Source organism: Schistocerca nitens, chromosome 4, assembly GCF_023898315.1.
Source record: "Schistocerca nitens isolate TAMUIC-IGC-003100 chromosome 4, iqSchNite1.1, whole genome shotgun sequence".
NCBI lineage: Eukaryota > Metazoa > Arthropoda > Insecta > Orthoptera > Acrididae > Schistocerca > Schistocerca nitens.
In genome coordinates, this window is record NC_064617.1 from 161,176,529 (window position 1) to 161,188,687 (window position 12,159).

Here is a 12,159-nt window from a genome sequence, read left to right on the forward strand (position 1 = left end):
TAAGGACGAAACACACACCCATGCCCGAGGGAAGACTCGAACCTCTGGCGGAGGAAGCCGGTTAAATAAGTCTTCGCAAGGCAAAATAAATAATATAGAACCTGTCTTTATAACCCCCAGCTAGAAATCCATTCCACTTAAATCCCACGCTACAGGATACATCCAGACACAACGTTCTCCTGCCTAACGAGCACCTAAAGTAATTTAAAAAATAATCCCTCTTTACTTAGGTTCTAACCACCAAACTGCCCACACACTGCATGTCGTAAATAAACGAAAAATTGGAAAAATTATCGGGCTTCAAAATACTTCGGCAAAACATAAAATCAATAAAAATAAAATACAGTAATTTGAGCTCCATTGTTTGATCAAAGAGGTAGTTTTTGTCACTGAACACTCATGTAGAGACATAGAAATCAAACATGTACGATTATCGTCGTGTGGAAGACCAGACTATTAATGTTGGATTCTTCCATAGGATGAACGCTCACGCATTTATACCAAAAAAGAAACACAGTTTAAATCAAAACATGATCTTAGTACAGGAAGTGGAAACAATCATTTGAAACATCAGGTACTGAATGAATTGGTTTTAACATCAACATGAAATTAATCATTCAGTCTGTATATCGATGACCCGGTGGTCATTCGTTCACTTTACTGAATACAGGAACATAAATTCTAGATAAAAGCTCAACTTCAAAAAGTCAGTTTAGGTAAACTGTTCGTTATGTAAAGGAAACGCCGTAACTGTTAGTACATCTAGCCTACTGTGGTTTTATCCTACTGTGCTTCTACAAGACAGTCAACACCTTTATGGAAAACATTTTGTGGTTGTCAGCGGAAACACAACTGTACCCAGGCGTGTACTTATCTGTTAAAAACAACTTGATGGCCACGAATGCCCTTCTCCAGGGATCCAGGAATGTGGAAAATCTCGGTTGCTGGGGCGGGGGGGGGGGGGGGTGGAGGGCGAGATCAGGATTTTACAGAGGACGTGTCAGGGGTTCCCCAGCATCGTCTACACAACCTTCGCACATTGTGGGCAGGTATTACCCTGAAATAGAAAGATGCCATCCTTAGGCATTACAGTAAGTTTTGACTTGACGGTGAGCTTCAATTAACGCAGTGTGGTACGTGGGTGCTTTGCAAAACTTATAGTGCTAAAGGAAGCGTTCCTCCTTGCTAAGTGCTTATGTTTTTTCTAACTCATAACTGGTCCAACAATCGTTCAAAAATCCTGTCGATTCCAAGGACTTTGACTTCCTTTTTAATTTTCAAAAATTATTTAATTGGTCCTGCGGTATGTAATATACACTACTGGCCATTAAAATTGCTACACCACGAAGATGACGTGCTACAGACGTGAAATTTAACCGACAGGAAGAAGATGCTGTGATATGCCAATGATTAGCTTTTCAGACCATTCACACAAGGTTGACGCCGGTAGTGACACCTACAACGTGCTGACATGAGGAAAGTTTCCAACCGATTTCTCATACACAAACAGCAGTTGACCGGCGTTGCCTGGTGAAACGTTGTTGTGATGCCTCGTGTAAGGAGGAGAAATGGGTACCATCACGTTTCCGACATTGATAAAGATCGGATTGTAGCCTATCACGATTGCGGTTTATCGTATGGTGACATTGCTGCTCTCGTTGGTCGAGATCCAATGACTGCTAGCCGAATACTGAAACTTTTGGGCTCAGAAGAGTAATACGGAACGCCCTGCTGGATCCCAAAGGCCTCGTATCACTAGCAGTCGAGATTACATGCATCTTATCTTCATGGCTGTAACGGATCATGCAGCCACGTCTCGATCCCTGAGTCAGTAGATGGGGACGTTTGCAAGACAACAACCATCTGCACCAACAGTTCGAAGACGTTTGCAGCAGCAAGGACCATCAGCTCGCAGGCCATAGCTGCGGTTACCCTAGACGCTGCATCACAGACAGGAGCGCCTGCGATGGTGTACTGAACGACGAACCAGGGTGCACGAATGGCTAAACGTCATTTTTTCGGATGAATCCAGGTTCTGGTTACAGCTTCATGATGGTCGCATCCGTGTTTGCTGACATCTCAGTGAATGCACACTGGAAGCGTGTATTCGTCATCGCCGTACTGGCGTATCACTCGGCGTGATGGTATGGGGTGCCATTGGTTACATGTCTCGGTCACCTCTTGTTCTCATTGACGGCACTTTGAACAATGGACGTTATATTTCAGATGTGTTACGACCCGTGGCTCTACCCTTCATTCGATCCCTACAAGACCCAACATTTCAGCAGGATAATGCATGACTGCATGTTACAGGTCCTGTACGGGCCTCTCTGGATACAGAAAATGTTCGACTGATGCCCTGGCCAGCACATTCTCCAGATCTCACACCGACTGAAAACGTCTGGTCAATGGTGGCCGAGCAACTGGCTCGTCACAATACGCCAGTCACTACTCTTGATGAACTGTGGTATCGTGTTGAAGCTTCATGGGCAGCTGTACCCGTACACGCCATCGAAGCTCTGTTTGACTCAATGCCCATGCGTATCAAGTCCGTTATTACGGCCAGAGGTGGTTGTTCTGGGTACTGATTTCTCAGGATCTATGCACCCAAATGGCGCGAAATCGTAATCACATGTCAGTTCTAGTTTAATATATTTGTCCAATGAATACCCGTGTATCATCTACATTTCCTCTTGGTGTAACAATTTTAATAGCCAGTAGTGTATGAAAACTACCCTTGTATAGCCACACAACTACAGTATTACATATTCAACTCACACGCATCATTCCATTCTTAAATTTATAGTAGGAGTTTGCCATGGCGTATTTGAAGAGCCCTATCTAACTTCATGATCGCTCGTACAAACATGAGAAGATTCACAAGTCAAAAAATTGCATACATTATTTTATTTGGTCTAATATTTATGCTTGCCATCCTAAATAACATTTTGTTTAAAAAAATAAATAAAAAATCTTCCAAGAAAATTTTCTTTGACCACCAGGGGGGCGTCAGTCTGCATGATTACCTCTCTTTTGACTTTTCATCGCTAAGAAGAATGAACAGCAGTTCGTCTGTTTTAAACACCATCATATAATTTATATTTACTAGTCCACTCTCTTTCCGCATTGACCGATCAAAATGTATCAGAATGAACCACTCACGTAAAAATGTATTAGAAGCATAACATTAGGAACCGTCAGTTTGGTAATGGAGGGAAGTGTCAGGTGTTAGGAGGGGGAGTGGGGGGGAAAAATAGACGAAGACCAAAGCTTGAGCGCAGTAAGCAGATTCAAATGGATTCGGGTTGCATTAGTTATGCAGGCAGGAAGAAGCTTTCTCGGGAGACACTAGCACGCAGAGATGCATCAAACAATACCTCGGATTAAAGACCACAACTCTATACTGACTTTGGCTTCCCGGTAGTAGCTGGCTGTTCTGGTAGCCGGCGTATAGCAACTCGTCTACTTGTTGGAACTGACGGCAAGCAAGTGGAAAACTCAATTGATGGAAATCAGTTATTCAGTTAGGCATCTTCAGTTGAAGATTTGTGTGATAACAGTCTGCACCCACAATTGTCCTACTTCATTAGCATTGTGGAAAATATTTCCTAGCTGACATTTGGAAGCAATTAATATCACCTACATGAATTCTGATTACTCCAATTTGTCATTTTTATTCAGTACTTAAAACTAATTAAACTTTTTTTTTAATTTTCGTCAGATCTCATTTTATATTTAAAATAGTTTTTACTTTGTTAACAATTGTAAGTGGCCTGCTTCTGTGTTCGCAGCTCTGTGTAATGCTTTGCATTGGATCTCTGACTGCGCTTTCTTTGTAAGAGAGTCTGTAGCTGGTTGGACTCGTTGTTGGAAGTTAATCGCCAGTAGTGTCGGGCAGTTGAAAGCTAGTCGCCAGCCGTGATGGAAGTACTGTTGAGCACTTGGAGGTGAACAGCCAGCAGTCATGGATGTGGGGAGAGAATAGACAGAGGTGATGGAGGTTAGAGGTTTGAAGTGTTAGCTCGAGCGGTCCATCTGGACGTGTGCCCGTCATGGAAATGTAATTTGTCCATGATTATATAATCTTTTGGAACTGGATGTCACGGACTTTTATATATTATATGATTTTTGAACTGGTTGCCACATTATTAAGGTAAATACACTGTTTGCTCCGCAACAAAATCTTTCCTTTGATAACCATATCCATATTAGAAGTTAGCGCCTTCAGTAGTTGGGATCTTATATTTAGCTGGCAGTATTGGCGCTCGCTGTACTGCAGTAGTTCGTGTAATGAATATTTTTCTGAGGTAAGTGTTTAATGAAATATACAAGTTATTGTTAAGATTTTTTTTTCGTCAGGGCCACTCTTTTGAATAATTATTTGAAGTCAGGTTGTAATTTTTTTTTATAAGTCAGATTGCGTTGCGCTAGAATATTATGGGTCGGTATAGATATAATAACAATAAGTAAAGAGAAAGTAGGCTCAGTACGTTCAGTTTTACTCAGCTCTTTCAAAATTAAATTACGTAGACGCTTCGACTTCCCATTTCATTCAGCAATATAAGCAGAAAACAATTTTAATACAGAAGTTTCACAATATTTCTGCTGTCTGATTTGTTTTAGCTCCTAACATTATTGTTCGACCCAGTAGCTTTAATGTTAAGATTTCCTTTTACGTTGGTAGGAAGCTATGCCTAACGACTTTGGTATCGTAGGTGGCTCCCACCAAATCTAGTACGGTGTTCGCGTTCATCCCGTGTTATACAACCCTAAATGAATCAAATGACATCATTGTATTGAAAATAGAGTAATAATGATCCAAGACCGGTAAGCAGACTAACAAATTTTGTGGCTTCATTATAAATTAATTTTTTTCTTACTCTCAACAATGCTTAGGACTTCTACTAATTTACGGATTTGTACATTAACCCATTCCTTTCCTGTGTGCCATTTTATCCCCCCTCCCTTCATTAGCAAGTGTAATTCATGAGCATAGCCTGCCCCTAAAAATTTCATTTATTTACGAGCCAAACATCTGAAACGTACTCTACAGTACTTTGGGATTCCTGATGCGGTATATGCGTTACTATATATTTTTAGTGTATACTTTTGTAGCACCTGCTTTAACATGGCGACACCTTATAATTTGGTTGTTGCATGGATGAGGTGTAATAGTGATGCTATGACATCCACTGACAGTTACATTCCATATTTAATATTGTTTATTGCGAGATCCTTCTTGATGAGCGTGTAGCATGAACGAATTGTCCATATTTGATAAAGATTTCACTAGTGAGCTATAATTCTTTCTGTAATTAAACTGTTTCGATTGTGCAAAGAGACTATGTAATCTTCTGACATACGTTTTTGTTTTCAAAAAAGTCCTTGCCCACTAAATTTATTATGTAGTAGCCAAGCTCAAGAATTTCTGTCTCGTCTTCTACATTTCCTTTTATAAAACGCTATCAAAATTTTTGTATACTTCAGTATAAGGTATGTACATCTTTGAAATAATGGAAACTGACATATAGTGGAGACATCTACTGGGCTTCGAAGGAGGCAATTTTCTGGACGCTGCACAGCAGTGTAATTGTGTCTTTCTTCGCGTCTAGTAAGCACGCTTCATCGGTGGTTATTACATACTACAATTTGATTTTAATTGCACCGACACACGTAATGGCGTGATACGTGAAATAAAACACGTTTCCACTCAGGTATGGAAATGTTGCACTGTTGTTTTATAGGGTCTCCTGCTTTACATTCGTATAGTTAGGAGCGTATTTCTAAGTTAGGCAACCTCTATGTGCTTATATTTCTCTAGGACAAGATGGTTATTATAGACCGAAATCAATAACACGATAGCAGGTAAATGTGGCGATCCAAGACTATAACTATAATAAAGCAGAAAATTCCTGGATGCTATAAACTTTTTCGTGTCTACGTCACAACTAGGTACTAATTTGAATACTGAATGAAATTCATAACAATGCCCTGTACGGCATCGATAGTCATTACAGCATACTAAGAAGACCATGCATTAGTAACAGGAAAAAGATCAGGTTTTTGAAATAGTTACAAGATCTATATTTCCTTTACTTGATTCCACTCTGCGTGGCCGAAGAGATCCCATTTCCAAGGGTTGCCATGTCGCGTGCTCAGACACCATCCATCCTCCAGATCGGCTAGACATCAGGCTGAAGTCTTGATGTGCGAGGCTTTTAGTAGAAATTGGACGCCAAGTGGCGCCATTTAGCGGACGCTTGTAACGACAGAGTTCCTACGACTTACCCATGTGACGCAATATAAGGGAAACAGAGGAATAGTTCCCACAATACAGAACACAAACATGTGTCATAATAACGTTATCTTTCTATAGATCGAATGCTGTGGCCTTCATATCATCAAAGGGCATTCCGAAAGAATGCCGCGGGAGCAGAATGATGTGAGTACATTTACGGCAAGATGCGGTGGTATTCTCATTTGTTCGATTCTGTCCTTCACCAATATCTCCCTTGTAAGAAGCTCTTCATATCGGAGTAGTGGTTGCATCCTATGTCCTCAGTTACACTACGCTACGGTTTCTACCCTCGGTGGCTGTCTCTAGTACTATAGCAGTTATTCCTTGATGTCGTAACACACGGCCTAACATCCTAATCTAGTTTATGTTTTCAGTATTTCCTTTCGTTGATTATTTCGTTTATTCTTCGCAGAACCTCCTCATTCCTTACATTATCGGTCAGCATAATTTTAGCGTTTTTCCACAGCCCTCTGTCAATCGCATGGATTACTCTGTTTTGGCAGTTTTCGCAAAATACTGTCCACTACCATACGATAATGTGCTCCAAACGTACATTCTGTGAAATTTTTTCATCACATTAAGGTTGGTGTTTGATATTAACTGAATTATCTTTGTCAGGAATGCACGTTTGCTTGAGCAGATGTGCTTTTGATGTCTTCCCTGCTTTGTCTTTCATGTGTTATATTGCTTCCGTGATAGCAAAATTCCTTAACTTCGACTACTTCATGGTCCATAATTTTAGTGTTATAACTTTATCGCTAATCCCATTTGCCACTAATTCGTACTGTCGTGTTTCCTGGCTTTACTACCGGTCCAACTCATGTGCTCATTTGACTGATAATTCCATTCAAGACGTCCTGTAATACTTCTTCTCTTTCTCTGAGGACAGCATTGTCAATAGTAGATCTCTTCATTGGTTCCCTTTCACCCTCAATTTTAACCGCAAGCTTTTATATTTCTATTATTTCGGCAACTGCTACTTTGAGAAAGAGGAAGAGGAGATTAGTCTTTAACATGCCGTCGACAACGAGGTCATAAGAGAAGGATGCCCGAATTAGGGAGGGATGGGGAAGGAAACTGGTCATGCCCTTTCAAAGGACTCATCCCGGCATTTGCCTGAAACGATGTAGCGAAATCGAGGAATACCTAAATCTGGATGGCGGCTTCTTTCATGCATATATAGTGGGGTGGAAAAACAAAATGGCTGCGTTACACACTTTATAATCTGAGCACTTCGTTCTTGGTCTTCCTTTCTTATCTTTCCCTCCTAGTTCTAGCAAATATTGTGCAGTATCCGCCTTTCATATCGTTTATTCCTATTTCTCTCAAAATTTCTAACGTCTTTCATAACTTTACATTGTCGAACACGTTTACCAGGACGGCAAATGCTATCAACTATCGGTTTTTTTCTAAATTCTTTCTTCCATTATCACTTGCTACGTCAGAGCATCTTATCTGGTGTCCTTACTTTACAGAAAGTCAAATTGATGTTCATGTAACAGATCATTAATTTTTATCCATTTCTCTGTATGCTATTATTCTCAGCAACTTGTTTGCATAACTTTTAGGCTGATTTTGGAATAGTTGTCGCACTTATCTGCCCTTACTGTATTCAGAATAGTGTTAAAATAACTCTTGGAAAAGTACGGTAGTTTGTCTCCTGACTCATGGATTCAATACACCAACAAGAGCAATCACTTTGTTGTCATGTCACCCAATGATTTCTGATATTCCGTATGCATGTTATCAATCCCTTCTGCCTTACTTTTTTGTCATCAGTCTACTGACTGGTTTGATGCGGCCCGCCACGAATTCCTTTCCTGTGCTAACCTCTTCATCTCAGAGTAGCACTTGCAACCTACGTCCTCAATTATTTGCTTGACGTATTCCAATCTCTGTCTTCCTCTACAGTTTTTGCCCTCTACAGCTCCCTCTAGTACCATGGAAGTCATTTCCTCATGTCTTAGCAGATGTCCTATCATCCTGTCCCTTCTCCTTAACAGTGTTTTCCACATATTCGTTTCCTCTCCGATTCTGCGTAGAACCTCCTCATTCCTTACCTTATCAGTCCACCTAATTTTCAATATTCGTCTATAGCACCACATCTCAAATGCTTCGATTCTCTTCTGTTCCGGTTTTCCCACAGTCCATGTTTCACTACCATGCAATGCTGTACTCCAGACGTACATCCTCAGAAATTTCTTCCTCAAATTAAGGCCGGTATTTGATATTAGTAGACTTCTCTCGGCCAGAAATGCCTTTTTTGCCATAGCGAGTCTGCTTTTGATGTCCTCCTTGCTCCGTCCGTCATTGGTTATTTTACTGCCTAGGTAGCAGAATTCCTTAACTTCATTGACTTCGTGACCATCAATGCTAATGTTAAGTTTCTCGCTGTTCTCATTTCTACTACTTCTCATTACCTTCGTCTTTCTCCGATTTACTCTCAAACCATACTGTGTACTCATTAGACTGTTCATTCCGTTCAGCAGATCATTTAATTCTTCTTCACTTTCACTCAGGATAGCAATGTCGCCGGCCGCGGTGGTCTCGCGGTTCTAGGCGCGCAGTCCGGAGCCGTGCGACTGCTACGGTCGCAGGTTCGAATCCTGTCTCGGGCATGGATGTGTGTGATGTCCTTAGGTTAGTTAGGTTTAAGTAGTTCTAAGTTCTAGGGGACTGATAACCACAGCAGTTGAGTCCCATAGTGCTCAGAGCCATTGTATTTTAATTCCACTCCTGAACCTTTCTTTTATTTCCATCATTGCTTCCTCGATGTACAGATTGAAGAGTAGGGGCGAAAGGCTACAGCCTTTTCTTACACCCTTCTTAATACGAGTACTTCGTTCTTGATCGTCCATTCTTATTTTTCCCTCTTGGTTGTTGTACATATTGTATATGAACCGTCTCTCCCTATAGCTTCCCCCTACTTTTTTCAGAATCTCGAACAGCTTGCATCATTTTATATTGTCGAACGCTTTTTCCAGGTCGAGAAATCCTATGAAAGTGTCTTGATTTTTCTTTATCCTTACTTCCATTATTAGCCTTAACGTCAGAATTGCCTCTTTCGTCCCTTTACTTTTCCTGAAGCCAAACTGATCGTCACCTAACGCATTCTCAATTTTTTTTCCATTCTTCTGTACATTATTCTTGTAAGCAGCTTCGATGCATGAGTTGTTAAGCTGATTGTGCGATAATTCTCGCACTTGTCAGCTCTTGCCGTCTTCGGAATTGTGTGAATGATGCTTTTCCGAAAGTCAGATGGTATGTCGCCAGACTCATATATTCTACACACCAACGTGAATAGTCGTTTTGTTGCCACTTCCCCCAATGATTTTAGAAATTCTGATGGAATGTTATATATACCTTCTGCCTTAATTGACCGTAAGTCCTCCAAAGCTGTTTTAAATCCGATTCTAATACTGGATCCCCTATCTCTTCTAAATCGAATCCTGTTTCTTTTTCTATCACATCAGACAAATCTTCACCCTCATAGAGGCTTTCAATGTATTGTTTCCACCTATCTGCTCTCTCCTCTGCGTTTAACAGTGGTATTCCCGTTGCACTCTTAATGCTACCACCGTTGCTTTTAATGTCACCAAAGGTTGTTTTGACTTTCCTGTATGCTGAGTCTGTCCTTCCGACAATCATATCTTTTTCGATGTCTTCACATTTTTCCTGCAGCCATTTCATCTGAGATTCCCTGCACTTCCTATTTATTTCATTCCTCAACGACTTGTATTTCTGTATTCTTGATTTTGCCGGAACATGTTTGTACTTCCTCCTTTCATCAATCAACTGAAGTATTTCTTCTGTTACCCGTTGTTTCTTCGCAGCTACCTTCTTTGTACCTATGTTTTCCTTCTCAACTTCTGTGATGGCCCTTTTTAGAGATGTCCATTCCTCTTCAACTGTACTGCCTACTGAGATATTCCTTATTGCTGTATCTATAGCGTTAGAGAACTTCAAACGTATCTCGTCATTCCTTAGTACTTCCGTATCCCACTTCTTTGCGTATTGATTCTTCCTGACTAATGTCTTGAACTTCAGCCTACTCTTCATCACTACTATATTGTGATCTGAGTCTATATCTGCTCCTGGGTACGCATTACAATCCAGTATCCAATTTCGGAATCTCTGTCTGACCATGATGTAATCTAATTGAAATCTTCCCGTATCTCCCGGCCTTTTCCAAGTATACCCCCTCCTCTTGTGATTCTTGAACAGGGTATTCGCTATTACTAGCTGAAACTTGTTACAGAACTCAATTAGTCTTTCTCCTCTTTCATTACTAGTCCCAAGCCCATAATCTCCTGTAACCTTTTCTTCTACTCCTTCCCCTACAAGTGCATTCCATTCGCCCATGACTATTAGATTTTCGTCCCCCTTTACATACTGCATTACCCTTTCAATATCCTCATATACTTTCTCTATCTGTTCATCTTCAGCTTGCGACGTCGGCATGTATACCTGAACTATCGTTGTCGGTGTTGGTCTGCTGTCGATTCTGATTAGAACAACCTGGTTACTAAACTGTTCACAGTAACACACCCTCTGCCCTACCTTCCTATTCATAACGAATCCTACACCTGTTATACCATTTTCTGCTGCTGTTGATGTTACCCGATACGTATCTGACCAGAAATATTTGTCTTCCTTCCACTTCACTTCACTGACCCATACTATATCTAGATTGAGCCTTTGCATTTCCCTTTTCAGATTTTCTAGTTTCCCTACCACGTTCAAGCTGCTGACATTCCACGCCCCGACTCGTAGAACGTTATCCTTTCGTTGATTATTCAATCTTTTTCTCATGGTAACCTCCCCCTTGGCAGTCCCCTCACGGAGATCCGAATGGGGGACTATTCCGGAATCTTTTGCCAATGGAGAGATCATCATGACACTTCTTCAATTACAGGCCACATGTCCTGTGGATACACGTTACGTGTCTTTAATGCAGTGGTTTCCATTGCCTTCTGCATCCTCATGTCGTTGATCATTGCTGATTCTTCCGCCTTTAGGGGCAATTTCCCACCCCTAGGACAAGAGAGTGCCCTGTACCTCTATCCGCTCCTCCGCCCTCTTTGACAAGGCCGTTGGCAGAATGAGGCTGACTTCTTATGCCGGAAGTCTTCGGCCGCCAATGCTGATTATTTATCAAAATTTAGGCAACGGCGGGGATCGAACCCGGGACCGAAGACGTTTTGATTATTAACGAAAGACGCTACCCCTAGATCACGGGTTCCAGTCACGTGATCATAATACCTCCAAATCTGTATTGAACTTTAAAATCTACTATGTGTTCTCTATCGACACAGCTTTCCTATCCAATCATGAGCCTAGGTACCATTTTTATTCATTCATTAAAACTTCATCAACACCTTCCCACTTCGAATTCTACTGCATGTCGTTTGACACACTGGTAGCTCTGTACTGTACACCACTATTTTTGATGTTACAATAAGTAGCTGGTTTATAGTCAAGCAAAGTGATACAAGTAACGCAAAAACTAAAATGAGAGAAATACGTAAACCTCATTAATGTGCTGTTAATTTGTTTATATTTTACTTATGCTAAATGACTAACAGCTGCCTCGAAGTGACGACGGCCTTGCAGGAAACTTATCGTACATCCTACCACAGTGACTACAAAATACTTACTTTACAGTGTCTGAAGGAACATTATTGACGATTCACAGCTGTAGTAGATATTACGGAATTATTCGCTGATTGCGAATCCTTTGACATAAGTTAAGTACTATCTACTCATATGAAAATATGCAGCGGAGTGGGTCTCGAGCATGGATTTACCGCCTTTCGCGTGCGGTCACCTTGCCCAGTTCGGCTATCCGTGCACGCTCTGCA